The 14,149-nt window shown below is 36.7% G+C and overlaps 1 pseudogene; it reads left to right on the forward strand.

Annotated features, from left to right (window-relative positions):
• The first annotated feature begins 800 nt into the window (after nt 1-800).
• Nucleotides 801-13,598, forward strand: LOC133307823 (mitochondrial inner membrane protease ATP23-like; annotated as a pseudogene).
• Nucleotides 13,599-14,149: the final 551 nt, after the last annotated feature.

The raw sequence follows: 14,149 nt of genomic DNA on the forward strand, positions 1-14,149 counted from the left end.
AGTGTATCAAAATGAAAATTATTTTATATATTTTCATCAAGGTTTCAAATTATTTTTAATTTGAATAAATATCTTTTTTGGTCCTCAGCAAATTTCACGATACCCGCTTTAGTCCCTAGCAAATAAAAAGGCTATTTGTAGTCCCTAAGAAATTCAAAAAGGCTATTTGTAGTCCTAAGAAATTCAAAAAGGACCAATTTAGTTAAAATCATGGCCCCTTACAAATTCAAAGAAAGACCCACATTAATCATTCAAAAGAATTAAAATGGGTCCATTTTGAATTTTTTAAGATTACGAATAATCTTTTTATTTGCTAGGGATTAAAGCGAGTATCGTAAAATTTGCTGAGGACCGAAAAGTGCATTTACTCTTTTAAATTCATGATCTAATGATCGATGTCTAAATACTGAAATAACAAAAGTATTTTTTTAACCTTTTATTTCGTCTCGCTTTTCCCCCCTTAGATTTCCTTGCAATTGCTAGCTATGAAGCACAGACACTTCAATGATCTTGACGTGTCATGTCCGACACTTCTCGACACTCTCCGACACTCCGACACTTTCCGACACTCTAATACGGGTTGTAGAGATTTAAAAAAAGGTTCAAAGGTTGCATTGTGTTTTTAGTTCCAACTATTAGATTTGTTGGATTACGATTACCATTTTATTGAGTTTAATATAAATATTTGAGATATCTTATGTTTCTTTACCAAATTGATGGATATTATAAGTTTAACTCCATTTTTTGTTAAATTATTGAGTATTAAATATAATATACCTTGCATAATTAAAAAGATTCCAATGGTGAGATTTTTTAGGGAAAGCTTGGAGAAAGCTGGGTGTGGTGTAGAACACAATTTCTTCAAAGCTATTATTTGCAACCCGCAAACGGCTAGTTCTTACGTTCGCGGAAAAGGGGTATACTTGTTTCATTGTCCAATTTACTTCTCTTTATTGGTCATTGTTATTCTAACAAATTTTGAACTCTGTTTTTCCTTGATGATAACTTTATCTGTTAACTATGTTTAGCCTCCTGTTGCTTTGAAATTACTTGAAAAAGGGTATTCTAATATATTATAGAATTGTGTAAATAATCTGTACAAAGGGTTCTCTATTTATAGAGAATATTTGACCTACTTTTAACCTAATGGGCTTGGCCCAATACAACAAAGGGCTTGGCCCAATACAACAATAAATGACTAAATAAAAACTAAATAATAACTAAATCAATATTATTTACAACACTCCCCCTCAAGCTGAGGAATAAATATTTATCATTCCCAGCTTGCTAGTAAGTTCTTGAAATCTGTCTGAAGGAAGCCCCTTTGTTAATAGATCAGCCAATTGACGCCCAGTGGGAATGTATGGAGTGGTAATCAACCCGTTATCAAGTTTCTCTTTGAAGAAATGGCGGTCAACCTCAATATGTTTAGTCCGATCATGTTGAACTGGATTATGAACTATACAAATAGCGGACTTATTATCACATAGCAGCTTCATAGGTCCCTCACATTTTATTTTGAGATCATCAAGAACAATTTTCAGCCACAGTAACTCACAAATGCCTTGAGCCATAGCTCGAAATTCAGCTTCTGCACTTGATCTGGCAACCACATCTTGTTTCTTACTTCTCCATGTCACCAAGTTACCGCAAAGAAACATGCAATAACCAGTGGTAGAACGACGGTCAGTCACGGATCCAGCATAATCAGCATCTGTGTAGACTTCTAAAGATAGATTGCCATCACGTCGGAATAACAATCCTTTACCAGGAGTACCTTTAAGATACTGAAGAATTCTCTCTACTGCCTGCATGTGTTTTTCTTTTGGATCGTGCATAAACTGACTGACAACACTAACAACATGAGCTAGGTCTGGTCTAGTATGGGCCAGATATATCAATTTCCCAACTAGCCGTTGATATTGTCCTTTATCAACTGGAGGACTCTCTTCTTCATAGCCCATCTTGTGATTCTGCTCAATAGGAGTATTAGAGGGTTTACACCCGAGCTTTCCTGCTTCTTTGAGAAGATCAAGAACATATTTCCTCTGGCTGATAAAAATTCCTTTGCTTGAATGAGCTACTTCTATCCCTAGGAAATATCTCAGTTTCCCAAGGTCTTTGATTTCAAACTCAGAGGCAAGCCGTGTTTGCAGAATCTGTCTCTCCACAAAATCATCACCTGTGATAATAATATCATCAACATATACAAGGAGCACAGTAAGCTTCCCATTTTGGGAGTGCTTGAAGAAAAGAGTGTGATCTCCTTGGCTCTGTCTGTATCCTAAGGTCATCATAACCTTAGTAAATCTTCCAAACCAAGCACGAGGTGACTGCTTCAATCCATACAAGGCCTTTTTTAATCTACAAACTTTATTTTCCCCCTTCACAGAATCAAAACCAGGCGGGATTTCCATGTAGACTTCTTCTTCTAACTCACCATTGAGGAAAGCATTTTTCACATCAAATTGATTTATATCCCAATTGTAATGGGCAGTAAGGGATAACAAGATTCTCACTGTATTCATCTTTGCAACTGGAGCAAAGGTTTCTTCATAATCAATGCCATAGGTTTGAGTGTAACCTTTGGCCACTAATCGAGCCTTATATCTCTCAAGAGTGCCATCAGAATTATATTTCAGGGTATAAACCCATCTGCACCCTACTGCTTTCTTTCCGTTGGGTCTATCAATAACCTCCCATGTTTTATTTTTCTCCAAAGCATTCATCTCCTCTTGCATGGCTTGAGCCCAATTCCTATCTTTCAAGGCTTCATGTACTGATTTTGGGATTGCAATAGAATCTAGTGCTGAAACAAAGCTTTTGTGCTGCACAGAAAGATTAGCAGAGGAAACAAAGTGGGAGATAGGGTATTGAGTACAAGAGGGACAGGAGGAACAAGTTTTCTTGTGACAAGATCTTTTTCCTTTTCTAAGAGCAATAGGTAAGTCATCAGAAGTAGAAGCAATAGGTAAGTCATTAGAGATATCAGAAGAAATAGACAAATCATGAGAGGAAATAATATTAGAATCAGAAACAGGAGATTCAGAAGAAATAGGAGATTCAGGACTTACCAGTGGTTCAGACGATTGAGGTTGTTGGTGAGACAGTATGGGTTGTATCTCAGGTGTATTTGAAGGTTCTGACACACCAGGAGCAGACACACTAGGAAGAGAGAAGATTGATCCAGACTCAAAGAAGGAAGGGGACGAGTCTTCTGAAGAACTATTCTCCCCCTGACGATGAGGACCCAGGAAATAAGATTCAGATTCTTGAAAGGTGACATCCATAGAAACAAAAAATTTCCGACTTGGTGGATGATAACACTTGTACCCTTTTTTATAAGGGTTATAACCAAGGAAGACACACTTAAGAGCCCTAGGATCCAACTTACTCCGATGTTGTTTATGAACATGGACAAAGGCAACACATCCAAACACTCTTGGTGGAAGGCTCTGCAATATGGGAACAGAAGGAAAGAATGAAGTCATGGAATGAATAGGACTGATATTGTTAAGGACCCGTGAAGGTAAACGGTTGATCAAAAAAGTTGCAGCTAATACTACTTCTCCCCAATAAGAACTAGGAACAGATGTCTGAAAAAGTAGTGCTCTAGCAACTTCAAGAAGGTGACGATTTTTCCTTTCAGCAACCCCGTTTTGTTGAGGGGTATCAACACATGTGAGCTCATGAATCATACCTCTGTCTGAAATGAATTGTGACAGGCGTTGATTGACGTACTCAGTACCATTATCAGATCTGAGTCTTTTAATACCCTTACCAAACTGAGTCTCAACCATGTGATGAAACCGAATAAATATCTCTGGTACTTCAGACTTGTCTTTCATCAAGTATATCCATGTTATCCGAGTACAATCGTCAATAAAAGAAACAAACCACCTAGCACCTGAAACACTGTGCACTTTAGAAGGGCCCCAAACATCAGAATGGATAAGAGAAAAAGGTTCTCTGCTTTTAATAGTGCTAGAAGGAAATGACACTCGATGGTGTTTTGCAAATTCACAAACATCACAATGAAAGTTCTCAACCGACTTATTGAGAAACAGAGAGGGGAACATAGACTTCAAAAGACTAAATGGTGGATGCCCGAGACGCTTGTGATGGAGCCAAATCATAGACTCTGCAGTAGAAGGATGACGTGTCATTAATAACTGATTTTTGCTAGCATGGTCTGGAAGGAGATGATACAACCCATCCTGTTCATTAGCAACTCCAATTGTCTTCTTCATGGTAAGATCCTGAATAAGACAATGAGAAGGAAAAAATGTGATAGAACAATTCAAATCAGTTGTAAGTTTTTGAGTGGAGATAAGATTAGTAGAAAGCTGAGGAACATAAAGAACATTTTTAAGAAACAAGGAAGGTTGAATTTGAATGTTACCAGAACCAATAACTGATTTATGGGATCCATCAGCTACGGATATAGTATGACTACCAACAGTAGGATGATAAGAACAAAATAACTCAGTACGACAAGCCATATGATCAGTTGCACCAGAATCCAAAATCCATGAGGTTTTAAAATCAGTGCAAGAAGCAAGAAGAGATATAGAACGTGTGCTCTTACCAGATAAGATCGAAGAACTATCATGCTCAGCCATTCTTTAACAAAAAAAGTTAACAACCAGCGATAAAATCAACCAAACAGAATATCAAATGACCTCTGATCAGAAAAATAATTATAGATCCAGACAGAAGACAAGAAGACGAGAAGAATGGTGGTGGTCCGGTCCAAAAACACGGCCGCACGCGCCTCCACGCGCCGGAGAAAGGAGCTGCGCGTGGGATTCACTCGCCGGGAAAGGGGCGGCGCGTGAGAGCGCGTGGATGGGCTTCGCCGGCTGAGATTTTTCTGGTGTGGTCGTCCGGTGAGCGCACACCTGTCTGTGGGTGGTCGCGGTTGAAAAGTCGCCGGAAAGTGGTCCAAACGGTGAAGACAGATCTGATTGGAGGCGATCGGAGGTGTTTCGGTCGTTTGTGGCGGAGGAACACTGCGTAGAATGATAGATCAGAGGAAAAATAAGGTCAACAATGGTCCCCTTGGTCCAAAAGGTCCCCGGAAAAATTTTCCGGTGGCGGCTAATGGCGGCAAGAGGCAAAGAAATTAGGGTTTTGTTAAAAAAGAAGATAATATGTGCGGAAGCAAAGCCCTCAGATCGAGAGCTCTGATACCAACTTGAAAAAGGGTATTCTAATATATTATAGAATTGTGTAAATAATCTGTACAAAGGGTTCTCTATTTATAGAGAATATTTGACCTACTTTTAACCTAATGGGCTTGGCCCAATACAACAAAGGGCTTGGCCCAATACAACAATAAATGACTAAATAAAAACTAAATAATAACTAAATCAATATTATTTACAACAAAATTATACTTCTATTTGTACAATTAAGTAGCTGATTTAACTCTCTGCGTTTTGTGAAGAAAGTAAGCTCTCAATACTAAACCTGTTTGCTTATTTTGGTGGTTGAATTAGTTTTGTGGTCAATGCTTCCTTTGGTTGCATGATAAGGTTTGCAATTGGCTGCTATTCACTTCCTCCATTATTGGTGTGTCTTTTGTCCCAGGTGCGAGTGTGCAGCAATAATATAAGAACTCAAGATCAGGTCAACCTGGCGGTAATTCATGAGCTAATTCATGCATTTGATGACTGTCGTGTTGCCAACTTGGATTGGACTGATTGTGCTCACCATGCTTGTAGTGAGGTTCCTTTCTTACAATTTGTCCTTATTCATATTGTGTTAGATTGGTTTTTTATTTCTTACTCTCCCTCCCCTAATCAATATTTCCTTACGATCTTGCGAAACAGATACGAGCCACTCATCTAAGTGGTGAAATGTCATTACAAGCGCGAACTGTTAAGGGGTTTTATGAAATTACAAGGGCAGGGAGAGGTACACTTTTTATTTTCCTTCCCCATTGATAAAAACCATTGATTTTGGTTCAATCTTTTCGTAGATTACATATAGCAGCTTTCATGGTTACTTTTTAATTCACAATATCTAGAAATCAAATGGAAAAAAGGAGAAAGTATTAGAGTTATATAACTGAAGTCTTCCACATTTGGGACATGGATTGGTAATATCAAGCATCCCCCAGCTTTTCATTAGTCTGCTAGTTTCTTGCATGTACATGTGGAGGATTATGAGTAAATATTTAAACAACTAGCTGCATTTCATTATTCTTTTATTTGAAATAACATTGAAGGCATATGCATAAATGACCATTTTTGACATATGTATAAATGGCCACTATTGCATCCACCATGATAAAACTAAAAACAAAAAACAAAAGAGAGTAACTTTTCATATAGGTCTAGTAGATTTTTAGGAATTAGTATGACATTTCATCTTAAATGGAACACAAATAGTATTTTCTCTGTTATTCTAGCATAAAAATTACGTTCTCTTTACAAATTGCATCTCTTCATTGCATAAAATAATTCAGATTGAATAAAATATATTTAAGTCTACTATCTCATCTCTTTCATTTGCAAACAAAAGAAACACCTATTTTTCCTTTTTCTCTCCCTTTTAACCTTAGCGTTGTTTTTTTAATGGTTAGTGAATGCCATTGTCATAAGAGAAGAGATAATTGTAGAGCCATATTAAATTTTAGATTGGATTAAACTTGAAAGGACATATATATGTTTGAATTTTTAATTCCTCTAAACTTTATGGTGATAACTATCACCCACAAGCCAAGATCCATCGTATCAAATCATAAAGAAAAATAAGAACAACATAAAGGTGGAGGAATACCTGTCTCCATTGCAGCGGAATAACTTTGATCTTGTCTCTTGGGGTTTGTAGTCTTCCTCAGTCAAATCACCCTAAAACCTTATTCCTTAGTGTGCCGTGTCTCTCTTGATGGGGAAGAGAAACTAGGGTTGTTCATTTGACGTCTTGGGGACCATAACCCTTTATAGTGTTTTTATCTTTATTGTCAGGCCAATAAGCTCCCATTATACCTAGTTGGCCCAACACCGGTATCCACTCATTCAGCCCATACTCACTTAGGAATCTATTTGGGAATATTTAACTGATCACTTTAATTTACCCAATATATATAAATAGCACAATATTATTATTAATATAATATGTGACCCACAATAATTATTAGAAAATATAATTTCCTAACAATCTCCCACTTGAGCCACATATTAACTTGAGATAATTATATCGTATATCTTTAGTGCGCAACTGTATGCTATTTTTCTTTAGATTCCTCCTTAGATACAATCTGGTGCACCTCCTATATCAATATGAGATCATGGCGGCTTTTGTCACTTTCAAGCGTAACTAAACCTTCCATGGTCATCGCACCAATATATTCAATGACATAGATCAAGTATGGATGAGTGGCATGGAAATTACATGCAATGTGATCTTACAATGCCTATTTTCAATTGGTCCTACTTTAATCTTTATGAGATCAATCCTAAATTTTCTGCATACACAAAGCAGAAACACAAGCACAAAATATAATACATTCAGAGGGAAAATATCATTGAATTCTTTATTCTGCAGAAAATAAACATAAGAATGTTTCATTTATTTATTTACATAGAACTCTCATTAAATTGTAGTGCCATCGAACAAAACAACACCCATATGAGCAGTATGCTCATGAAAGACCTTAGGCACTAAGCCTTTAGTAAGCGGATCTGCAAGCATGGAGTTCGTCCCTATGTGTTCTATGGAAATCTGACCACTCTGAACTCTTTCTTTAACAACCAAAAACTTTATATCGATGTGCTTCGATTTTGAAGAGCTTCTGTTGTTGTTGGAGTACAACACTGCTGACCTATTGTCACAATAAATCTTCAGTGGCCTTTCAACACCACTCACTATATGCAGCCCTGTGACAAAGTTTCGCAGCCATACCCCATGGTTGGATGCCTCAAAACAAGCTACAAATTCAGCGGCCATAGTTGAGGAAGCTACGAGTGTCTGTTTAACACTCTTCCAAGAAATAGCTCCTCCAGCCAACATGTAGACATAACCTGACGTGAATCTTTTACTATCTTGGCATCCAGGAAAATCAGAGTCAGTATATCCGACGATCTCTAATTCATCTGACCTCCGATATGTAAGCATATAATCTTTAGTTCTCTTTAAATACCGTATAACCCTCTTGGTTGCTTTCCAATGATCCATTCCAGGATTGCTCAAGTATCTTCCTAACACTCCCACTATAAATGCTATATCAGGGGCGAGTACAAACCTGGGCATACATAAGGCTTCCTACTGCCGAAGCATAAGGTACCTTTGTCATTTCTATCATCTCAAGCTTACCTTTAGGGCATTGGGCAAGACTAAACTTGTCTCCCCTAGATATGGGCGTATCTCCTGACGTACAATCCTTCATGCCAAATCTATCCAAAATCTTTTCAATGTAGGCCTTTTGTGATAACCGTAGGATACCTTGAGCGCGATCTCGAAGTATCTGTATTCCTAAGACAAAAGATGCATCACCAAGGTCTTTCATCTCAAAATCTTTAGTGAGAAGATTCTTGGTTTCATGCAATAAGCCTATATCGCTACTGGCAAGTAAGATATCATCAACATATAGTATCAGGAATATTAATTTACTCCCACTGAACTTGTGATACACACAATCTTCCACTAAGTTCACCTCAAAGCCATATGAGATAATAACCTGATGGAATTTGTGGTACCATTAATGAGAAGCTTACTTAAGGCCATAGATGGACTTTTTCAATTTGCAAACCATAGACTTTGAATCTCCCAATACAAAGTTTTCTGGTTGCACCATCTAAATTGTCTCATCAATGTTGCCATTGAGAAACGCTATCTTTACGTCCATCTGAAGTAGCTCCAAATCCAAATGAGCCACAAGCGCCATTATTGTCCTAAAGGAGTCCTTCGTAGAAACCGGAGAGAAAGTCTATTTATAGTCTATGCCTTCTTTCTGAGTGAAACCTCTAGCAACTAGACGTGCCTTATATCTTTCGATGTTGCCATTTGAATCCCTTTTGGTTTTAAATATCCATTTACAACCAATGGGTTTCGCACCTTTAGGCAACTCAATAAGATCCCAAACGTCGTTGTCTTTCATAGATTGCATCTCATCTTTCATGGCATCAATCCATTTATGAGCATTAGAGCTTTCTAAGACTTGTTGGAAGTTGATTGGATCATCTTCCTTCAAGCTTAAAATATTTTCATGCTCTTGAAAAAACACAATATAATCATCCAGAATTGCATTTCTCCTTTCCCTAGTGGATCTCCTTAATGGCACTTCTTGAGTTTGTTAAGTTTGTTCTATAGGTGGCATAGGGGGTGATTCATTATTGTCTTGACCCAAAACAATGTCAGGGACCAAAGCCTGTTCCATAACAATGTCATGAACAGGGACCTGATCATTAATTGCTTGTTCCATAATTGCATCTTGAATGATGACAATATTAGGAAGAGAAATATTATTTTCTTCCTCATCAAAGACAACATTCTTTATTTTATCTTCCCCCCCCCCCCAAACTCAACATCCTCGAGGAATCTGGCATTTCCCGTCTCCAAAAAGGATCTTGTAGTGGGATTATAAAACTTAAAGCCCCGAGAGCGTTCAGCATATCCAACAAAATAGCAGCTGATTGTTCTTGAGTCCAACTTTCTTTCATTTGGCCTATAAGGCCTTGCTTCTGCTGGACAACCTCAAATGTGTAAATGCCTTATGCTAGGTTTCTTTCCATTCCATAGCTCATAAGGGGTTTTTGTCACTGCTTTGCTGGGAACCCTATTGAGGATATAAACTGCAGTCTTTAGTGCTTCTCCCCAAAGTGATTCTGGCAATGAAGAATGAATAAGCATACTCCTCACCATGTCTTTAAGAGTCTGGTTTCGCCTTTCCGCAACACTATTCATGTTAGGTTTACCTGGCATTGTGTATTGTGGGACGATTCCACACTCCTTTAGGAAGATCGCAAAGGGCCTTGGACGTTGTTCACCTGATCCACTCAGATTTACCATAGTATTCACCACCACGATCGGATCTAATGGCCTTAATTTTCTTGCCTAACTGAAGTTCAACTTCAGCTTTAAATTCTTTGAACACATCCAATGATTGTGACTTCTCTCTAATCAAATATAGGTATCCAAATCTTGAATAGTCGTCTATGAATGTGATAAAGTATTGTTGACCATTCCAAGAGGCTATAGGAAATGGTCCACAAATATCCGTATGAATCAATTCTAAGACGTCTGAAGCTCTGTTGGAACCTATTTTCCTTATGTTTGTATGTTTCCCCTTTATGCATTCAATGCACACCTCAAAATCATCCAGATCAAGGGGTTCAAGAATTCCATCAGTCACAAGCCTCTGAGTTCTCTGTTTAGAGATATGACCTAAACGCTTGTGCCACAGAACCAGTACCAACAAACTAAAGTGAGAGTCATACCCTTCTTTTTGCGCCATACCTTGTATTTGGAACACTCTTTCTTCATGTGTCCATATTTCTTACAAAAGAAGCAGGTGAATTCCTGATCATGCTTCTTTGGCAAAACATCTGCATTATCCTTAGCTCTCTTTCTCTTCTTGTCTTGAGAGGTTGATGCCAAGTGAGCACTATCAGTCTTCTCTCGCTGTAACCTCTCTTCCTCTTGCACGCAGTGAGAAATGAGCTCATTAAGAGTCCATTTTTCCTTTTGAGTGTTATAACTCACCACAAATTGACCGTTTTGTGCAGGAAGAGAGATAATAACTAAGTACATAAGCAACTCAGATGGTAGCTCTAACTTTAATGCCTTTAGTTTTCCAGCAAGATTAGACATTTCCATAATGTACTCCCTTATGTTTCCCTTTCCTTTATACCTCATGTTTATGAGTTTGGACAAGGTTTGACCAATTTCAGCCTTTTCCTTTCAAGCAAAGTATTGCTCGAGTTCCTTCAGAAAAAACTTGGCATCAGTAGTCTCAACAATGGAGCCCCTAAACGCCTCCGCGTTTCATGATCATCAGACACATGTGATTTGAGCGTTCCCACTTCTCAATTTTATCCGTGTTTAGATTTTCCTGAGTGGAAGTGGGTTTCTCAGTCCTTAGCACATTGTCGAGATCCATGCAGCCGAGAACAATTTCCACATTCTCTTTCCACAGCTTGAAATTTGCCCCATTAAGCATTGGAAGCATATTCATTTGAGCAACATAATTGGCAGCGGTAGCAGAAACTAGACAGAGAACAAAAAAAGATAACATACAAATAATCCGAAGTAAAATGAGTTTATTATAAGATACCTAGCACAACATTAATATTTAGTCTGTGAACAAAAATATCAACTTGTAAGTGGTACTCTTAATGTAGTAATCAAACATTGACAATAAGTCCTGTCAAATCATAGCTTTCCTGTGGGCCGACTATGAATTACATCGAGAATTCTTGATAATTTTCACATATTTATTACCACAGGTATGTTTGTTACTTGGTCAAATAATAACCTTCCTGTGGGCCGATCACTATCCGCATAAGCAATAAACACACACATGATCACACAACATATGTTATTTGGCCAAACAATAACCTTCCTGTGGGCCGATTATTATTTGCATAAATAAAATATATTTATATGACCAACCTATTTGAAATCAAATTAACCTTTATAAATTTGGCCACTTTGGCGGCTAACAAATCTATCATATTCAATTTCAAATAGAAACCTTTAGGGATAATAAACACATTTAAAAATAAAATAACAACAATAAAGAAAATTATTCTTTATCAATCCTCAATGTATATACATACATACTATATCATTATACCATTAACAATAAATACCTATTCATTATAAGGCTTAAAAATGATGCACAAACAACGCACATGTAAGCCTTTTCAAATGAAAGTTTGAAAATGATGCATACAATAAATACCTTTTCATTATAAGGCTTAAAAATTAATGCACAATCGACGCACATGTAAGCCTTTCAAATGAAAACTTGAAAATGATGCATAATATCCAAAAAAATTATATTTAGCTTTTAACAAAGAATATCAAATATAAGGAAAACCCCAAAACCAAAGACCTTAAACATTTGATTTCTTTCAAACCGTAAGTCCAAAATTTTCTAAGAGAATTCATTGTTTATTCAAAAAAAAAAAATTCAAACAACAAAACCTCATCGATTATAAAGCCAAAATTCTTCCAAACATTCCATCTATTCACAGATTCAAAATTTAAATAATAAACCCTTATTAAACTGTGAATCCTAGTTTTTTCTAAAAAAAGTAGTTTTTGTTCCAAAACCAAAAAATCACCGTCAGGATACAAGAATAACACTACATAGCTAATACAAAATACATAAGATGGAACCCACGTTCAAAAAATAATAAACTTTATGCCAAAAGACAATAAAGCAAAAACTTTTCATGATTAATCATATATAAAAATCACAAAACTTAATTCCCTCATAATTCAATATGATGATGGCTCTGCTACCAATTGTTGGAATTTTTAATTCCTCTAAACTTTATGGTAATAACTATCACCCACAAGCCAAGATCCATCATACCAAATCATAAAGAAAAGTAAGAACAACATAAAGGTGGAGGAATACCTGTCTCCATTGCAGCGGAATAATTTTGATCTTGTCTCTTGGGGTTTGTAGTCTTCCTCAGTCAAATCACCCTAAAACCTTATTCCTTAGTGTGTCGTCTCTCTCTTGATGGGGAAGAGAAACTAGGGTTGTTCATTTGACGTCTTGGGGACCATAACCCTTTATAGTATTTTTATCTTTATTGTTGGGTCAATAAGCTCCCATTATACCTAGTTGGCCCAACACCGGTATCCACTCATTCAGCTCATACTCACTTAGAAATCTATTTGAGAATATTTAACTGATCACTTTAATTTACCCAATATATATAAATAGCACAATATAATTATTAATATAATATGTGACCCACAATAATTATTAGAAAATATAATTTCCTAACAATATATACTCCAAGTAGCCCTTAAATTTTGCTTCATGTGCATCCCCTCACACTTTAGGAACATGAAATTAACCCAATGAAATTTATTTTAGAGCTTAAAACGCCTAATCTAACACCATCAAAGCGGTTAAAGGTGCTTTGCAAACTATCCAAATTGACAATCTTTTAGTAGGATCCTGCTCTTCCTCAAATATAACCTACAGTGCCAGGTGACTAGTAGTGCTTTTTCGTAATATTCAATATACCATGTTCATCCTTGAGATAGAAAAATAACACTAGACTCTCCTGTTCATAAGCATGGAAGTTTATGTCTCTTGCTAATCAGTTGCAGTAGCCATGCTCTTCTCTCTTTGCTCTTGTATATTTCATATTTTAGTCATTATGTTTACTATAATTTGTTCAATACTGAATTAATGTAATGGAACTTGAAGGAATGTGTGAGAAGAAGAGTTTTGCGGTCACTGTCTTCAAATCGCAATTGCTTTGGTTCAGCTGCCAAGGATTCAATGGAAGCAGTATGGGATGTCTGTTACGATGATACACAACCCTTTGACAGAGCTCCTTAAAAATTGCATGGCTGTTACTACTAGCATTGAGTATAGCAGCCATTGGTGCTATTCTTTCTTTGAGGAACTTTTTTTGGTGGCCACTGGCATAGAATCACAATGGCCCATTGTTGAAAACCACAAATGTGATTCAAATTGAATGCTTATTTATTTTTAAATTGTGTCTGTCGCAACTCCACATGGAAGATCATACTCTTTTGACATTCACACTAGATTCTCCAGCCAAATTATTACTTAATGATTTGGCCACATTTCAATTTGGTTGGCGTATGTCAATGGATTGCACTGTTAAAAGATGATAAATGGTACACAATTTGTCATCTGGATGCTGGATAACTGCTTCTTTTATGATTTTATCGTTCTTAAAGTTGGCAAAACGGGTCAAATATTTAAAGTGAAAATATTAAATATAAAAAATCATAACCATACAAAAGTGAAAATAAATATAAAGTATTAAATTTGGGAAATCATGACCATACAAAGATGGAAATAAATATAACCGTTGGATCAACATGATCGATCTAACGGTGAGATTGATTGGTGGTAACATGGTAGTAACACAACTTGGTTGTTATAATATCATTTCCCTATATATATATACTATGAAGC

This window comes from Gastrolobium bilobum, unplaced genomic scaffold (genome assembly GCF_033153095.1).
Source record: "Gastrolobium bilobum isolate Gb01-03AN ecotype WA unplaced genomic scaffold, APGP_CSIRO_Gbil_v1 utg16143, whole genome shotgun sequence".
Taxonomy (NCBI): Eukaryota; Viridiplantae; Streptophyta; class Magnoliopsida; order Fabales; family Fabaceae; genus Gastrolobium; species Gastrolobium bilobum.